Source organism: Pinus tabuliformis, chromosome 1_1, assembly GCF_031772625.1.
Source record: "Pinus tabuliformis cultivar Carrire ecotype Pingquan chromosome 1_1, CPIR1, whole genome shotgun sequence".
Lineage (NCBI taxonomy): Eukaryota > Viridiplantae > Streptophyta > Pinopsida > Pinales > Pinaceae > Pinus > Pinus tabuliformis.
In genome coordinates, this window is record NC_142297.1 from 793128446 (window position 1) to 793139408 (window position 10963).

The following is a 10963-nucleotide window of genomic DNA, read 5'->3' on the forward strand; positions in this document are numbered from 1 at the left end:
ACCAATATTAAGTCTATAGATTCATGACCTTATGTGCTAAGATAAATTGAAATTATGTGATGTAGAGTGAAATATTTTGAGTATCTGTTTAATCAATCATAACTTATGTTAGAAGAATTAAATGGACTGCAAAATAAATTGTTTAAACAAATTTATTGAATGTATCTTGAGATTCTTATGCCGATTAAATGATTACTCTAAGGAAATTTAAGAAATCAAATAACCAAAGAAATATTCCACACCATAAAGAAGAGACACCGCCACCCGACCTAGAAACGGATCGAATGATTGGGAAGGTTATCCCTCCCCAACACAAAATAAAATCATTTTATTAATTATATGGCCCACCTGCAAGCGCACCTGCGAAGGCAACACCATCCCTCAAATTAAAATACATTTTAGCCATAATAATTTCCCGGATAAGACATAAAATTGCCTAGATAGGACATAAGACATAAGATTGCAAGCTTGCAGCCATGGCTATGCGTGTTCCTGCAAATTCCATTGTTCTTTTCGACAATAATGTCGAGAAATCTGCACACACTATAAGGTCAATAGTACCATTTTCTCATGCAAGGAATAATAATAGCCTGATCACATAATCTCCACCCACTCAAATAGCCAATTGCATACTTGGTGGCTCTCCAGCTTACAAATGCAAAAGTTGTTGGCGCTTGGACCACGGTGTTTAACAACTAGCAGCAATCATTGCAGAAGGGCGAGCAATTATTTTCGTTCATATCAGAAGGAATGCAAATAGATTAGCAGACCTCCTTGCCAATAAAGGGGTGGAAGATAATCTGGCTTTGTCTTAGCTCACACAGAGTTCTCTCTCAACTGTCACCTGGTTCTCTCAATGTCATACCCTCATCTCTCAAGTAGCAAAGACTAATATAAAACAACCAAATGGGAAAAGGGGAAGATAAACACCTGACATAGATTGTTCTCAGGAGCCCATGACGCTTTCTTAACAGTTCGCCGATTAGGTTTGGCACTTGCAGCTTATATGTTTGAACATCTGATCTTACTAATCATTAGAAATCCTCTATTTCCTTACCTAATTTTATTTTATGTAATACTAATATAAATTATAAATATAATTATTTAAAAATTAATTACATTATAAAATAATTATACATTTTCTATAATAATTAAATAATAAAATTTTCAATAAATAACATGAAGACATATAAATATATAGATTCTACAACCAACCTAGTTACTTTATCATAATAAATAATATATCAATCCTAAAACTTCAATCTTGTTAATATATATTAATGTTAAAACTTGAACCGTGATGCTAAGTGTTATTTTAAAAAAAATCATCCCTATGCCGTAATAAAATCCTTTAAATATAATTATAAACATTTATGTTAATTTTAACAAATAGTCACCGGATAAGTCGTGTCTAAGCATTAAAGCAGTTTTTCAATTTGTTTGCATCTGAGAATAAATTTGATAATACGAAGTACATTGTAAGGTTTTCCGATATTTTTTTGAAACTAGCAGAGTATAATAAGGGCAATTTGCCTGAACTTCTTATCCATAAATGAGAAGAATACAAGCTTAATCTCGAGGAGGATTTGCAGCGATTACTTCAAAATTTTAACCTTTAAACGAAGAAGAGAATAAGGAATTCCAAGATAAATCTTCACGCTTAATTTTTCGTCATAATTTCAATAATTATAGCCTTAAACCGAGAAATACAAAAAAAATTCAAAACTGAGTCTCATTTCAATATTTTAGCCTTACTCTGAAAACATGTGAAAAGGAATTCCAAGCTAAATATTGGAATCTTGGCAGGAGCTTGCAGTAATAATCACGCTGGACTAAATTTCAAAGCGAACTTTCCATAACAATCTCAAAATTGTAGGCTTAAGTGAGTGTGACTGGTTAAGCTTTAACTTATTAGGTAAAAAAAAAAAATAACCACACATAAACACTGGATAGTAAATAGTTAAATGATGAGACTTGGGATAAAATCCATGAATTATTTTATTAAAATAATTTAATAATTCCATGTTATACATGCGTTTTTCTTACTTTTTCATAAGTATTGCAAATGGGACAACATTATCACAATAAAGACATCAACTATAAAACCATTTTAATGTCTAACTCACTCCGCTCTTTTAAAAAGCCAGTACCTCTTTTTGCATGTCTATCAACGTTTATAGAATGACTTTGCATGTCTATGAGCAGTACTTGCATGCGATTTTTTTTATTTCTTTTAATTTAACAGTTTCTTTAAATTAAATTGGAAAATATGATTGGTTGTTCCGTGTACTTGAGGCGGATTAATGACTCAAGTGGTCATGGGTTTGAGAGACACAATTATATATATATATATATATATATATATATATATATATATATATATAAACACGTGTGGACACCAAAACCAAACTGCAATCAATAGATGCAACCACGTCTTGCCTTGCTCTATAATTTTCGAATTTGGGCATGCCCAAGTCTATGGAAAGTAATTTTCAGATTTGGGCATGCGCAGGTTTATGGAAAGTAATTTTCATTGTTGGGCATGCGCAGGTCTATGGTCAAAATGAAATCCTAAAATAACATTCAAATTTCCCAAAATATTCGTGGTAGAAAACAGGAAGCGTAACGAAAGAGAAGACACTTATTTTAAAAATAGTTATCTTAACCAGAACCAGAAGCCACGAGAATGGAACTCTTAACCTTCACACACTCGGAATTTGGGCTTTACTTCTCATGATTTTTTTTTACGCTAAATTAGAAAAATAAACTTCGTCCATTCAAACATGCACGCTTTGATTTTGAGTATATATAGTTATTTATTTATATATGTTACAACCCAAAAAATTAAAATATGTACCTTCTGATAGCATTCGCACTTAGTGCTCTGCCCTTGAAGCTCGTTCATCCTTTTGAATGGAGATTGCTGGCTTTGTTTCACCGAAACACCTATGTTTCAGAAATGTTATCTGCTCTGTTTTGCATTGGCTCGCTCTAGGTGGTTAATTTCATAAACAAACTACATATAAAAACAACAAAGAGACAACACAAACATGCAAGAAATCTGCATACTCAACGAAGAACAAACACACAGACAAAACAAAGGGAGCGTTCCACATATTCAATCAGAACACACCATTGGATCCTAACATATATATACACTGCTCCATCCCATCTTTTCCCTCTCGATTTTACCTTTAGACAACGGTCATGTTTTACTAATTCTGGATCTTGGAGATTAGATTCTTGAAATTTGACATGAAAAACCGATTCCAGCCAATGAAAACAAAAATCTGCTAATATTGGAAATTACTCATAAGAATGACTTTAAAAATGAACACCATCAAAATATAACTACGCAGTTAGCATGTACTGAATAAAAAAAATTCGTGTATAGGGAGGGTTTGTAGAACATGCTGCTTTCCTGGAAGTAACCATCCTGTAACTTTCAAAACAAGTCAAGTTAAAAATCCCAACAAAATAATTTTTTTTTTCTAAGATGCCCATAGGCCCTAAGGGTTGAGCCAAAGCTCTGATACCATATGTAACATCCCAAAGTAAATATAAAATTAATTTCCTAATTAAAATCAGAATCAACAAATAAGTACATACCTATATTACCTGTGATCGATGTCTGCGAGATGACAACAAGGTTTTGGGAGGACTCTCCACCCAATCGTAGGCTCAATTGCGTAAGGCTTTGCTACAATTGGCCACCCCTGAGCCCTCAATCAACGTACTACTGCCATTGACTCCTAAGTCTTAGTACACCATTCTCCTAAGAGAATGAAAGATAGACTCTCGGAATGATGGAATGCAGGAATGCCTCTCATCTTCCTCACCATCTATTAAATAGAACAACATTGGAAGGGGAACCACATGCACACACTCCATGTGTCTACATGCAAATTTTCTTTTGATTTTTAGCTTTCTTGTTTTATCTCTTTACTTTTCTTTTGATTTTTAGCTTTCTTGTTTTATTTCCTTCTTTTTAATAGTTTTCTTGTTTTATTTCTATTTATTCTTATTTAGAGTTTTAGTATGGTTATTACTATTTTTATTTTTATTATTTTTATTTATTTTCTTGTATATATTTTTAATATCATTTAATATTTAACAATTATGATTTATTATCTTTATTATTTTTATTATTTATTATTATTAATTATTATTTTTGCATTATTTATTATTATTTATTATTTATTATTTATTATTAAGGGGAGGGATATTACAAGTTCCTAAAAATTAGAAGAGCAAACAACCATTGATTTGAGCTAATTAGTGAAAGGCCCAGTTTACGCAAGTTATTTTGGGTAAAAGACAAGTTGATTGAGTCATGCTCCTAAATTATAGGAATGACAAGTTAACATAACTAGTGAGCTTTTGTTAACTAGTCAATCAACAGTTTGAATTTCCTCACATACCTCACATAGAAATTGTTAGCAATAGCCCAATTGAAGTGTTTATAAGGAGGAACAAATGTACAATTTGATCATTGTCTTGTGATCCAGAGTGGGTCAAACAAGATAGTAAAGAGAAAAGGTTGGTGCTTGTGTAAGTTTGATAGAGAGGAGAGAAAAGGTTGGTGCTTGTGTAAGTTTGATAGAGAGCAGATAGGGATCAACAATCTTGCAAGGGTTTCAAGCCTAGTTCAAAGCAGGAAGACAAGTTTGTTTTCGGATTGAAATAAATTGTATTGGTAAGAGATCTAATGCTCAATTTCTATCAATAATTAAGCATAGGGTTTTCCTAGTTGGGATTTATATTGTGTTTAATTACGTTTGACTGGGTGTTTAATTTTGTTATATTCCACTACAAATTTCAAGTAGAGAAATTATGTTTAAAAAAAAAAAAAAACCTAATTTTCAGTTTTCACATTATTCACTATAGCAGTTCCAAAATTTCAAAGAAATTCTACATCTCAACCATAGACAACAATTGCATTTCTTTTCTTGCAATTTTGAAAAGTTGCATGGAGCTGGCGCTAAGATTGTCTGTGTTTCAGGCTGCGCCAAGTAGAAGATTTGTGCTTAGAAAACAACCCTATACATGATGTGCATGGCGAATACTTCAACGATTCGTACATTTTAGCGATAATTTAATTCATTGGCTCATAGCCAAATTGCCCAGCATCATCACTTCGGAACTGGGATCGTACGGTATGATTCCTTTCCGCAATGGATATCACAACATCTAGTAAAGAATTCACCAGGTCACATCCACACTTTTAGCAAGATTAGAGACAATAGGATTTTCTTTTGGCCAGAGGTAAAACTCAAAGATTACTAAGAATAGGAGTTTCGTCTATAAGTAGAGGTAGACGCTCTAGTCCTCCATTCTCTCATTCAGACTATGGCTTATACGATGACACCATTTTTAATAATTTCCCTTGAACACACGACATTTCTGGAACTCTCTGCATCATCTTTTTCATCTTCTTCCTATCTCTAGCAGGACTCTAATTTTGTGGACACATTCAAGTGTAAAATCTGATCCCTCTGTTCGGATCGAAGTGCCCACCGTTACAGTATGGAGGCCTCCACGCTTTCCAAATTGCATACAATCTAACAAGATTTTCTTTTGGTATAAATGCTTTCATCAATAACTATATAGCTCACATATATGGTCATGTATTGTATATATGATTGCCTCTCTTTATCTCAATTAAGGACGAAAGTACATTCTTGTTGATTTGTGGAGATTGGAGTAAGTTGGGTGGGCTTCATTGTTCCAGATGTATTTATAAGATTACTAGATGATAGTAGCTATATCGTTAGCTCGTTAGCTCAATCACGTTTATTAATGTGGTTGATATACTTTTCAACAACCAGTAAGGTTATATTGTTAGCTCAACCATATTTATTAATGTGATTGATATACCTTTCAACAATACATAATAAGGCCATATTCATTAATGTGGTTGATATACCTTTCAACAATGCATAATAAGACCATATTACTAGCACAATCACATTTATAAATGTGATATATTAGTATCTTAAGGCCATATTACTAGCACAATCAGATTTATAAATGTGATATATGTGTGAGCGATGTATAATAAGTTATCTTAGTATCATAAGGCCATATTACTAGCACAATCACATTTATAGATGTGGTTGATGTATAACTAGCAATTGTACCACATGTTGCGAAGGAAACATTATAAGGGGGTAGCTTAGGAAAGAGTAGCATATCAAAGTTAATGTTTTTTTCATTTTTTTTAATTCAAATTTTGATGGTGATGAAACAAATACACAAGAATTTTTTTAATTGTTATTTAAATTGGAATTTTAATGTCTAAAAATAGAAAAGGAGTTGTGTTTCTTTTCAAGAAAAACCACAAGGATCGATAACAAAACCATTCTAACTATCAAAAAATATAATGTTGAATTGATGATATATATCTCATTTCTAACTAAACAATTAGTTGATTCACAAAGAAGATTTATTTGCACAAAATCCTGAGGTGGTTACCACATTCCAATAATAATGACTTATAGATGCAAATCTTACTCGAACAAATTGTATTTACAATGATAAACTTCAATAGTTGGAAGAAATTGTATATCCAAAAATATATTTCAATTTATGTCATGTGAATTACAAATTACTGTGAAGTGACTACCATCATGTGCGAATTGAAAATGTGTACTTTCAGTTGATCTGAATCAATGCAAATTCTAGAATGCAAAGGAGGTTGTCCTTTTGCATTAATTATAATATGTGTTTGGTATGAACTCAATATTTGCATTAATATGTATAGTCTCCTTCACAAATTGCAATACATTAAAATAACAATTGGTATTCACAACAAATAACAAATTGCAATACATTAAAATAACAATTGGTATTCACAACAAATAACAATGGGTATTCACAACAAAAAAAACAATAAGATTCAAACTTCCATAAATGAGAATGGTAGGATTTTCCTTAACCAACACATTGTTTCCAATTCAACACGATTTCCAATTCAACACGATTTCCAGAGTTGGGCATTATTTCTATTCCATTCCATTCCAGAATTGTGACATCCAACTATGCAATGCCATCCCTCACAATCCATAATGATGTTTCCTCTCTTCCTGTAACACGACTATATTGGTTTTTCTATTACCATTATGGAATATTTTGGCATTTCCAAAGTCCTAACCTTTCATTGCAATTAATGAAAAATGAAATAGTTTCACGCAGAAACCTGTGAAAAATTGACCATCGATGCAGGGAGTAACTTCACATCAAACCCACACTCGAATTTCCAAATAAATTCGATTCAGTTCTGTTTACAACAAAGAAATATATCTCATCTACCGACTGTAAAATAATTTTCAAAAGTAATGTAATCTCAACCAACTCATGCACTTGAAACATAGATAATTCTTGATTTCTACATAATTTTTCAAGAGAAACTCCTAAAACCCATTGGCATTAACAAATCACTTAGAGAAATCGACATCGAATCGAAAAGAAAATAGAATGAAATAGTTCTCAAAGGTTAATAACAAAAATAAAAGTGAAATTAGGCATAATACTATATATTTTACTCATGACAAAAAATACACACTTGTTTAGCTTAAATTCTTCTTTTTAAAAGGATTTGAATGCAAAACGAATGGACAAAACCTTGCATCAAGGTCTTTTACGGACTTTGGGAAGTTCTTCTTTTAAAAGGATTTGAATGCAAAATGAATGGACAAAACCTTGCATCAAGGTTTTTTAAATCCGTAAAGTGAAGCTTGTAAATTACTAGACTTTGGGAAGTCCACATTGTTTTGCTTATAATTTTTTTGCTCTTAGTATGATCTATGGCATTCAAAATTATCTCCAAAGGATCTAACAAGATCATTTGAAAGAAGGAAATGAATAGAAAAATTCGACCTGCAAATCTATCCCAATGCCCCAAAGAAACAAAATTATTTTTCGAAAACTTGGAAAACTAGTTTTGCTTATAATTTTTTTGCTCTTAGTATGATCTATGGCATTCAAAATTATCTCCAAAGGATCTAACAAGATCACTTGAAAGAAGGAAATGAATAGAAAAATTCGACCTTGCCGTGCAAATCTATCCCAATGCCCCAAAGAAACAAAATTATTTTTCGAAAACTTGGAAAACTAGTGAAAGGCGGAAAATACATGGATGACACAAAACAAGGAGACCCATGGCACATAACTCCAACAGTGGTGTCATTGAGGGAGCTATAGACAAATCTCCAAAATCATCCCACAAATGATAATATAAGATCGATGGTGCTAACCTGTGCAAAGTAACAATGAGAAGAGTTTAAAAAAAAAACAAAACGCTAAAATACTATATCTTTATCCTTATTCTTATTTTAATTTTTAAAATTAAATATTTATTTATTTTAATTTTTATTTTATTTTTATTAAAAATTAAAATTTCGAAAACACGTTAAAATAAAATTAACGATAAACTGAAAGTGCACTATATTACCACCGCTATTATCCTTATTCTTATTTTAATTTTTAACATTAAAATATTTATTTATTTTAATTTCAATCTTATTTTTATTAACGATTGAAATTTTGAAAACATGTTCAAATAAAATTAACGATGAACATAGCATTATCTTACCACCACTATACATCATTTATCACAATATTTCAATTTTGAAAACATAGTCTCTCTTACCATGCAACAAATTCAACCATATTGGATGAACTTGAATTGGTACCATTTACAATATTAAACTATTTAAAACATAATGGAAATTAAACTATTCAAAAAATTATTGGCAATGATGCATCCCATGTTTGTGTTTTGGGACAGAAATATGCCTTCTTTTTTTCCATTTTCTTCGTACAAAATGAATCTTCATTCACTGGATTTTCATTTATAGTGTACTCTGATTGTTGTAACCTATTCATCTGGATCTTATGTGCGGCCTCTTCCTCGATCAACATTATCAGTTCATCTGGACACAAAGTCTTGATCAGATCCTCAACAGATATGATTTGATCAATGTGAAAAACATAACTTACAGTTACTAAGAAAACATTTATAATTTTTCCTTTGTTTTGCAGGTTCATATTTCTCTTTCAGGGAGTAATAATATGAGAATCTCCTGGATGACAAGCGATGACACTGTAAGCTCAATTGTTGAGTATGGAACCTCTTCAGGAAAATACACATCTTCTGCAAAAGGGGAAAATACTAATTACCGTTATCTGCTCTACAAATCTGCAAACGTCCACCATGTTGTAATTGGACCGCTTGAAGCTGGTACTATCTATTATTATCGCTGTGGAGGAAATGGCCCAGAGTATTCTTGCAAAACACCACCAACCCAACTTCTTATAGCGTTTGCACTTGTGTGCGAGTTTCACAAAAATACAACATGTACTATATCCATTTTAATATGATAAGATTTGTATCTGTATTTTTTTAACCTATCCCGCTCGGGCTCTCTCTGGTTGTTAATTATGGGTTTGTTATACATGCGACCTGGGACAGACAGGATGGACGAAGTCGACGGTCCAGCATGTGCAACAGATAAATTACGATGTGCTGCTTTTTCCCGACGATCTTTCATATGACAATAAACCTCTATGAGACTCCTTCGAAAGGCTTGTCGAGCCATTAGCCAGCTCCAAACCATGGAGGGTCACCCAGGGAAATCATGAGATCGAGAAAATCCCCTTACTGGTTAGCACACCATTCAAAGCCAACAATGCACGCTGGAAAATGTCGCAAGAAAGTGGTTCCCCTTCAAACCTCTTTTATTCCTTTGAGGTCGCAGGGGCACATATATTGATGTTGAGCTCCTATGCAGACTTTGGGATGGATTCAGACCAATACGGATGGCTTCAGGTAGGGAGTTGATTTCACCTAATTGATCAGTGCTTTAATAGGGTTAATTGCTACTTTCTAATCATTATAAACACTTCATAGCATAACAAAATTTTGGGTCGCAATTTTTTATACCCTGCGTGCAAATAAATATCGCACATCTCATTCATTATACTAATCCATGAAACATTTTCCATTAAATAGTCCTAAAGGAATGAAAAATCATTTTTTGTGAAAACAGAGCGACTTATCCCAAGTAAACAGGTGGCAGACTCTGTGGCTTATTGCTATGATCCAGGCACCCTGGTAAAACACAAATACTGCTCGTCTGGGTGAGGGCGATTCTATGAAGGAAGCCACGGAACAACTGCTTCATGATGCAAAAGTCGACATTGTTTTTGCTGGAACGCTTTTTAAGTTCTGATCACAAATTCCTTCTTATTTCCTCCAGAAGTATTCAGTTTGATCAACCCCTAATTGTTTGATGATAGGTTGATTTTGCAATGATGCATTCCCTATCGAAAAAATCATAAAAATCCAAAGGTGGTTTTGATTTCAAGGTCAACTCCTTGGAGAATTAAGGATATAGTTATCGTCCAACCTACTCTTCTCTAGTGACAGAGACCCTCAAATGGAGTGCACCCCATCACAAATTCCTTCTTATTTCCTCCAGAAGTATTCAGTTTGATCAAACCCTAATTGTTTGATGATAGGCCGATTGTGCAATGATGCATTCCCTATCGAAAAAAATTATAAAAAACCAAAGGTAGTTTTGATTCCAAGGTCAACTCCTTGGAGAATTATGGATATAGTTATCGTCCAACCTACTCTTCTCTAGTGACAGAGACCCTCAAATGGAGTGCACCCCATCACAAATTCCTTCTTATTTCCTCCAGAAGTATTCAGTTTGATCAAACCCTAATTGTTTGATGATAGGCTGATTGTGCAATGATGCATTCCCTATCGAAAAAAATCATAAAAATCCAAAGGTAGTTTTGATTCCAAGGTCAACTCCTTGGAGAATTAAGGATATAGTTATCGTCCAACCTACTCTTCTCTAGTGACAGAGACCCTCGAATGGAGTGTACCCCATCACAAATTCCTTCTTATTTCCTCCAGAAGTATTCAGTTTGATCAAACCCTAATTGTTTGATG

At 32.9% G+C, this 10963-nt stretch overlaps 1 pseudogene; it reads left to right on the forward strand.

The window, feature by feature from the left end:
• Nucleotides 1–476: 476 nt before the first annotated feature.
• On the forward strand, nt 477–10232 carry LOC149216384 (purple acid phosphatase 22-like; annotated as a pseudogene).
• The last annotated feature ends 731 nt before the right edge of the window (nt 10233–10963 follow it).